Source organism: Triticum urartu, chromosome 7A (assembly GCF_056163025.1).
Source record: "Triticum urartu cultivar PI428250 chromosome 7A, HENAU_Tu73, whole genome shotgun sequence".
Classification (NCBI taxonomy): Eukaryota; Viridiplantae; Streptophyta; class Magnoliopsida; order Poales; family Poaceae; genus Triticum; species Triticum urartu.
The window spans coordinates 146,887,170-146,896,378 of record NC_141879.1 but is presented as its reverse complement, the minus strand read 5'-3'; positions in this window follow the sequence as shown (position 1 = coordinate 146,896,378).

The following is a 9,209-nucleotide window of genomic DNA, read 5'->3' as shown; positions in this document are numbered from 1 at the left end:
GTCTGCTTGCAATAGAAGCACTCAGTTTCAGGCTTAGGTCCAGGTTTGGGTTTCTTCTCTTGAGCAGCAACTTGCTTGCCGTTCTTTTTGAAGTTCCCCTTCTTCTTCCCTTTGCCCTTTTTCTTGAAACTAGTGGTCTTGTTGACCATCAACACTTGATGCTCCTTCTTGATTTCTACCTCCGCAGCTTTCAGCATCGCGAAGAGCTCGGGAATAGTCTTGTTCATCCCTTGCATATATAGTTCATATACTAGTGGGAATTTTTCATTATAGAACTTGGCTTGTACATTCCAACAATGGGCCTACTCAAGTGCCCTAGGTCTTCGTGAGCAAGCAAGTTGGATGCACAACCACTAGTTTCTTTTGTTGAGCTTTCATACATTTATAGCTCTAGTGCATCCGTTGCATGGCAATCCCTACTCCTTGCATTAACATCAATCGATGGGCATCTCCATAGCTCATTGATTAGCCTCGTTGATGTGAGACTTTCTCCTTTTTGTCTTCTCCGCATAACACCCGTCATTATACTCTATTCCACCCATAGTGCTATATCCATGGCTCACGCTCATGTATTGCGTGAAGGTTTATAAAGTTTGAGATTACTAAAGTATGAAACAATTGCTTGGCTTGTCATCGGGGTTGTGCATGATGAGAGCATTCTTGTGTGACGAAAATGGAGCATGACTAAACTATATGATTTTGTACGGATGAACTTTCTTTGGCCATGTTATTTTGAGAAGACATAATTGCTTAGTTAGTATGCTTGAAGTATTATTATTTCTATGTCAATATTAAACTTTTGTCTTGAATCTTTTGGATCTGAAAATTCATGCCACAATTAAGAGGAATTACATTGAAATTATGCCTAGTAGCATTGCACATCAAAAATTCTGTTTTTATCATTTACATACTCGAGGACGAGCAGGAATTAAGCTTGGGGATGCTTGATACGTCTCCAACGTATCTATAATTTTTGATTGCTCCATGCTATATTATCTTCTGTTTTGGACATTATTGGGCTTTATTATTCACTTTTATATTTTTTTGGGACTAACCTATTAACTGGAGGCCCAGCCCAGAATTGTTGTTTTTTGCCTATTTTAGGGTTTTGAAGAAAAGGAATATCAAACGGAGTCCAAACGGAATGAAACCTTCGGGGACGTGATTTTTGGAACGAACAAGATCCACGAGACTTGGACCCTAGGTCAAGCAACCAACAGGGAAGCCACGAGGTAGGGGGCGCGCCTACCCCCCACCCCCCAGGCGCGCCCTCCACCCTCGTGGGCCCCCTGTTGCTCCACCAACGTACTCCTTCCTCCTATATATACCTACATACCCCCAAACGATCAAATGCGGAGCCAAAACCCAAATTCCATCGCTGTAACTTTCTGTATCCACGAGATCCCATCTTGGGCCTGTTCCGGAGCTCCGCCGGAGGGGGCATTGATCACGGAGGGCTTCTACATCAACACCATAGCCCTTCCGATGAAGTGTGAGTAGTTTACCTCAGACCTTCAGGTCCATAGTTATTAGCTAGATGGCTTCTTCTCTCTTTTTGGATCTCAATACAAAGTTCTCCCCCTCTCTTGTGGAGATCTATTCGATGTAATCTTCTTTTGCAGTGTTTTGTTGAGACCGATGAATTGTGGGTTTATGATCAAGTTTATCTATGAACAATATTTGAATCTTATCTGAATTCTTTTATGTATGATTGGTTATCTTTGCAATTCTCTTCGAATTATCAGTTTGGTTTGGCCTACTAGATTGATCTTTCTTGCAATGGGAGAAGTGCTTAGCTTTGGGTTCAATCTTGTGGTGTCCTTTCCCAGTGACAGTAGGGGCATCAAGGCACGTATTGTATTGTTGCCATCGAGGATAACAAGATGGTTTTTTTTATCATATTGCATGAATTTATCCCTCTACATCATGTCATCTTTCTTAAGGCGTTACTCTGTTCTTATGAACTTAATACTCTAGATGCATGATGGATAGCGGTCGATGTGTGGAGTAATAGTAGTAGATGGAGGCAGGAGTCGGTCTACTTGTCTCGGACGTGATGCCTATATACATGATCATACCTAGATATTCTCATAACTATGCTCAATTCTGTCAATTGCTCAACAGTAATTTGTTCACCCATCGTAAAATACTTATGCTCTTGAGAGAAGCCACTAGTGAAACCTATGGCCCCCGGGTCTATCTTCATCATATTAATCTTCCAACACTTAGTTATTTTTATTGCCTTTTATTTTACTTTGCATCTTTATCATAAAAATACCAAAATATTATCTTATCATATCTATCATATCTCACTCTCGTAAGTGACCATGTAGGGATTGACAACCCCTTATCGCGTTGGTTGCGAGGATTTATTTGTTTTGTGCAGGTGCGAGGGACTCGCGCGTAGCCTCCTACTGGATTGATACCTTGGTTCTCAAAAACCAAGGGAAATACTTACGCCACTTTGGTGCATCACCCTTTCCTCTTCAATGGAAAACCAACGCAGTGCTCAAGAGGTAGTAGCCACCAACCCGTACTAAACGCCACCACCTCTTTAGTATCGGTTCGTGGCATGAACCGGTACTAAAGGTTCGCCACGAACCGGTACTAATGAGCGCCGCCCGCCTAGCCGTTGGAACCGGCACTAATGGTCACATTAGTGCCGGTTCAATTACAAACCGGGACTAATGAGCTTCACATTAGGCCCTTTTTCTACTAGTGATATACTATAGGGAAAAGCGACGCAGACGTGCGGCAGAATGTCCAAAAAGATCTTCAAGATCATCTTTTCAAAATTAGGACCTGTATAATGGCCTATATGCTAATGACTTTCCCTTGTTCTCGGCATGTAAAATGGCCTAGATGCTAATGGCATCCTCTGTAAAAATACGTTTTGACGTACCAATCTGACTATAATGGAAACCGTTTCGCCCAACCTCGTTCGGTATTGGTTTACTTCTTAATCCGTTTTGCCACTTTATGTCCGAATTGGTATATACACCTTGGTGCGACTTAAATCGCCAGGAGTTCTATTTCAAGCCATTATATTTTTAATAATAGAAAGTCCGAACACTCTCAGGGTATACTTCGGCGTCCCGAATACTGCATTATATGCATAGGCTCCGAATCACGTCTTTGGTCAATAGTTGGGTTGCTCGGCTCTTGTGCTTGCTACCTTGCGTTCTGTTTTTTCGGCTAAGGTAGTAAAGGGAGAACTACTGCGATTGTGTTTCCGGCTGGCCCAGTCAAAACACCTCAGTAGAGAAAGCCGAAAACTGACTGTCGTGATGCGGCGAGAGCTGATCAGCAATTCGGTGACTTACTAAATCTCTAGCGATTTCTTCCATATTACATGAAGGTTGCCTTTTTCCAGTCAAGTGTCTAAAAGGCATCCAAGTTCGATAGCCGCATACGCACCAGGAGCTACCCTACAGTCCCATTGTCAAACTCCTATGGCTAAGTGAGAATGATAAAACCGCATAGTTCAATTGCTTGGTTCGCCACGCTGCCACCTCCTTTACGGACCAAGACGTTGGGCCAAGTGTGGTCACGCGCTATTCCGAACACCCCCGTAGTATCTACGTGGGGGCTGAATCCAACAACTGGTAAATTCTCAAGAATTACAAACAGCCGCATATGAGGGAAAGCACTTTAAAAGACAAAACATCATAAATATATTACAAAACTTCGGTTCATAGAACATCCGGGCAGTCTGGACACATTCACTCAAAAATAATGTCCTTCGAGCACTGGCCCTTTATCAAGCGGGCACCCTCCAGGACGTCTTCAAAATAGCGCTCCGGTGTGCGGTGGTCCTTGCCTCCTGGCGGACCGTCAACTGCCACAATGGCGGCCTTCATCTTCTCCCAGTGCATCTTGACATGGGCAAAGGCCAGCCGTACACCTTCTATACATGATGACCCCTTAACCACGTCAATTCAGGGCAACGCATCAGCGAGTCACTGCGCCAGGCCAAAATAGCTGCTGGGGACAGGTTCGGCCGGCTACAGCCGGACTATGACGTCCCTTACGGCCAGTCCGGACATCCTATGCAGCTCGGCCCACTGTGCCATCTAGTCATTCAGCAGCGCTGGGCATTCCCGCTCCGTAAATTGTGACCAAAATAGCTTCTCCGTCGTATGCCCCTCCTGGGCCTGGAAGAACTGCGCGGCGTGAGCAGCACTCTTCGGAAGATCCGCAAATGCATCTGGATCAGTCCATAGTCGAGTGGCAAGACATGCTTCTGATTGTCGAATTTACTCTGTAGGAGAAGGGGCTTACAAGCCGCTATCAGTTCGGCCTGCTGATGACCCAAAATTATAGGGATCTATCGTAGTCCTTTCAAAAAGTAAGAGTGTCAAACCCAACGAGGAGCCGAAGGAAATGATAAGCGGTTTCCAGCAAGGTATTCTCTGCAAGTACTGAAATAAGTGGTAACAGATAGTTTTGTGATAGGATAATTTGTAACGAGCAACAAGTAACAAAAGTAAATAAAGTGCAGCAAGGTGGCTTAATCCTTTTTGTAGCAAAGGACAAGCCTGGACAAACTCTTATATAGGGAAAAGCGCTCCCAAGAACACAAGGGAATATCGTCAAGCTAGTTTTCATCACATTCATATGATTCGCGTTCGGTACTTTGATAATCTGATATGTGGGTGGACCGGTGCTTTGGTGTTGTCCTTACTTGGACAAGCATCCCACTTATGATTAACCTCTATTGCAAGCATCCGCAACTACAACAAAAGTATTAAGGTAAACCTAACCATAGCATGAAACATATGGATCCAAATCAGCCCCTTACGAAGCAACGCATAAACTAGGGTTTAAGCTTCTGTCACTCTAGCAACCCATCATCTACTTATTACTTCCCAATGCCTTCCTCTAGGCCCAAATAATGGTGAAGTGTTATGTATTCGACGTTCACATAACACCACTAGAGGAGAGACAACATACATCTCATCAAAATATCAAACGAATACCAAATTCACATGACTACTAATAGCAAGACTTCTCCCATGTCCTCAGGAACAAATGTAAGTACTCACAAAGCATATTCATGTTCATAATCAGAGGGGTATTAATATGCATAAAGGATCTGAACATATGATCTTCCACCAAATAAACCAACTAGCATCAACTACAAGGAGCAATTAACACTACTAGCAACCCACAGGTGCCAATCCCGGACTTGGAGACAAGAATTGGATACAAGAGATGAACTAGGGTTTTGAGAGGAGATGGTGCTGGTGAAGATGTTGATTGAAATTTCCCTCTCCCGATGAGAGGAGCGTTGGTGATGATGATGGCGATGATTTCCCCCTCAAGGAGGGAGGTTTCCCCGGTAGAACAGCTCCGCCAGAGCCCTAGATTGGTTCCGCCAAGGTTCCGCCTCATGGCGGCGGAGTTTCGTCCGAGAAGATGGCTTATGATTTTTTCCTCATCGAAAGACTTCATATAGAAGAAGATGGCCATCGGAGGGCCACCAAGGGGCCCACGAGGTAGGGGGTGCGCCCAGGGGGTAGGGCGTGCCCCCCACCCTCGTGGGCAGGGTGTGGCCCCCTTGGTGAACTTCTTGCGCTCGGTATTTTTTATATATTCTGAAAACGTCTTCCGTGATGTTTCAGGATTTTTGGAGCTGTGCAGAATAGGTCTCTAATATTTGCTCCTTTTCCAGCCCAGAATCCTAGCTGCCAGCATTCTCCCTCTTTATGTAAACCTTGTAAAATAAGAGAGAATAGGCATAAGTATTGTGACATAATGTGTAATAATAGCCCATAATGCAATAAATATCGATATAAAAGCATGATGCAAAATGGACGTATCAACTCCCCCAAGCTTATACCTCGCTTGTCCTCAACCGAAAGCCGAAATCAAAAAATATGTCCACATGTTTAGAGATAGAGGTGTCGATAAAAATAAAATACGGACATGAGGGCATCATGACCATTCTTAGAACATCAACTTATATAATTATTGTCATATGATCTCTTATGCTTGGGTAATAATTCAATCACAATTTCAAGTATGAATCATAAACTTCACTGAAAACTAACAAACTATAATCTCAGTCATTGGAGCAATTGCAATTTATCATAACATAGGAAAGAGTCAACATATAAGAGCTTTTCAGCAAGTCCACATACTCAACTATCATATAGTCTTTCACAATTGCTGACACTCATGCAATACTTATGGGTATGGAGTTTTAATCGGACATAGAGAAAGATAGGGGCTTATAGTTTTGCCTCCCAACGTTTTACCTCAAGGGTAATGTCAACAATAATAGTTCATGAAAACTCACATCCAATTAGCCATATATACCAGGATCTTTCCAACATACTGTGCTTGCCAAAGGATAAAATGTAAAAAGGAAGGGTGAATATCACCATGACTCTTATGCAAGGTAGGAGATAAAAGTAAAAGATAGGCCCTTCGCAGAGGGAAGCAGAGGTTGTCATGCGCTTTTATGGTTGGATGCACAAAATCTTAATGCGAAAGAACGTCACTTTATATTGCCACCTGTGATATGGACCTTTATTATGCAATCTGTCACTTTTATTTCTTCCATATCACACGATCGAATAAAGTTTATTTTCTCCCACACTAACAAGTCATACATATTTAGAGGGCAATTTTTATTGCTTGCACCGATGACAACTTACTTGGAGGATCTTACTCAATCCATAGGTAGGTATGGTGGACTCTCATGGCAAAATTGGTTTAAGGGTATTTGGAAGCACAAGTAGTATCTCTACTTGGTGCAATGAATTTGGCTAGCATGAGGGGGAAAGGCAAGCTCAACCATGTTGGATGATCCATGACAATATAATTTATCTCAGATGTAAGAAAACATAACCCATTACATTGTCTTCATTGTCCAACACCAACTCTTTAGCATGTCATATTTTAATGAGTGCTCACAATCATAAAAGATGTCCAAGATAGTATATTTATATGTGAAGACCTCTCTTTCTTTATTACTTCCTATTAATTGCAATGATGACCAAAACTATGTTTGTCAACTCTCAACAACTTTTATTCATCATACTTTTTCTATGTGAGCTCATTACTCTCCATAAGATCCATATGATCTCTTTGTTTCCCTTTTTATTTATTTCTCTTTTCTTTTATTCACTTAGGATCATGGCAAAATAATGAAGCCCTTGACTCAACACTAATCTTTATTATATATAGCTCACGGACTCTATTACATAGAAGGATCATAAAGCAAAACTCACAACTAGATCATACTAACAACTTTTATTCTACTAGATCAAGATATTACCAAAAGGATCGAACTAAGAAAAATGGTAAAGATAAAAGTGATGGTGATACGATACCGGGGCACTCCCCCAAGCTTGGCAGTTGCCAAGGGGAGTGCCCATATCCGATATTCAGTTCTTCTTTGTTGGTGAAGAAGGTGGAGTCGTTGATGATGGATAGTCACACATCGAGCGTAGGAGGTCTTCTAACTTGCGGATAATGCCTTTGAGTGCGATGATATGCTCCTTCAACAAAATATTTTCACGTGTGAGATAATTATTTTGTATTCGAGCTAACTCAATCATCTTGAAAGCTTCGATCTCAGTTGGGGTAATAAGATTGTGATCAAGTTGAACGATGTCTTCTGTTGCCGAACTTGGTCCTCCATGGCCTTCTTGGTCCCTTCCTCCTTGTTGATCTCCATGGGTTCTTCTCTCTGCAGCTCTATCTTCATTAGCCAAGCATCGTTGCCCTCATGGTTGGAGGAGGAGGGAGACGACATAGTGCCTGGCCTTAACAACCCTGACAGAAAACAGCTCGAAATAAAGACAAGAGATAATTGTGTGATACGGGAGTCAAAACCCCAGGGAGATTATATAATGAATTTTTACCGACCAAAATACGTGTCATGTAAGAAAACGGAGTCCGAAGAGCACACAAGGTGCCCACGAGGTAGGGGGGCGCGCCCTCCACCCTCGTGGAGGCCTTGTGTCCTTCCCAGACTGCTACTTATTTTTCTATTTTTCTAAATATTCCAAAATGGAGAAATATTGCCTTAAAAACTGTTTTGGAGTCGGTTTACTTACCGTACCACATACCTATTCCTTTTCGGAGTCTGAAACGTTCCGGAAAGTGTCCCTTATGTATTCCTCTGGGGTTACAATTTCAATAACATTGGTTTCAACATTCATGGGATTACCTGAGATATAATGTTTGATTCTTTGACCGTTCACCACCTTCGGATTTGTGCCTTGGAAGTTGTTGATTTTTATGGCACCGGAACGATAGACCTCCTCGATAACGTAAGGAGCTTCCCATTTAGAGAGAATTTTTCCTGCAAAAAATCTTAAACGAGAGTTTTATAGCAATACATAATCACCTACATTAAACTCACGCTTTTGTATTCTTTTGTCATGCCATCTTTTAACTTTTTCTTTAAACAACTTAGCATTTTCGTAGGCTTGGGTTCTCATTCATCGAGTGAGCTAATATCAAATAACCTCTTCTCATCGGCAAGTTTAAAATCATAATTGAGCTCTTTAATAGCCCAATCTGCCTTGTGTTCTAGTTCGAGAGGTAAGTGACATGATTTTCCATAAACCATTTTATACGGAGACATACCCATAGGATTTTTATATGCAGTTCTATAGGCCCATAATGCATCATAAAGTTTCTTGGACCAATTCTTTCTAGATCTATTATCAGTCTTTTGCAAAATTAATTTGAGCTCTCTATTGCTCAATTCTACTTGACCACTAGACTGTGGGTGATAAGGAGATGCAATTCTATGATTAACATCATACTTAGCAAGCATTTTACGGAAAGCACCATGAATAAAATGTGAACCACCATCAGTCATTAAATATCTAGGGACTCCAAATCTTGCAAAAATAACTTCTTTAAGCATTTTAATAGAAGTTTTATGATCAGCACTACTAGTTGGAATAGCTTATACCCATTTAGTAACGTAATCGACAACAACTAAAATATGTGTATATCCATTAGAGGCAGGAAAAGGTCCCATATAGTCAAAGCCCCAAACATCAAATGGTTCAATAACGAGTTAATAATTCATTGGCATTTCTTGACGTCTACTAATATTACCAAGTCTTTGACATTCATCACAAGATAATACAAACTTACGGGCATCCTTGAACAGAGTAGGCCAATAAAAAGCAGATTGCAATACCATATGTGCAGTTCTATCTCCAGCATGGTGTCCTCCA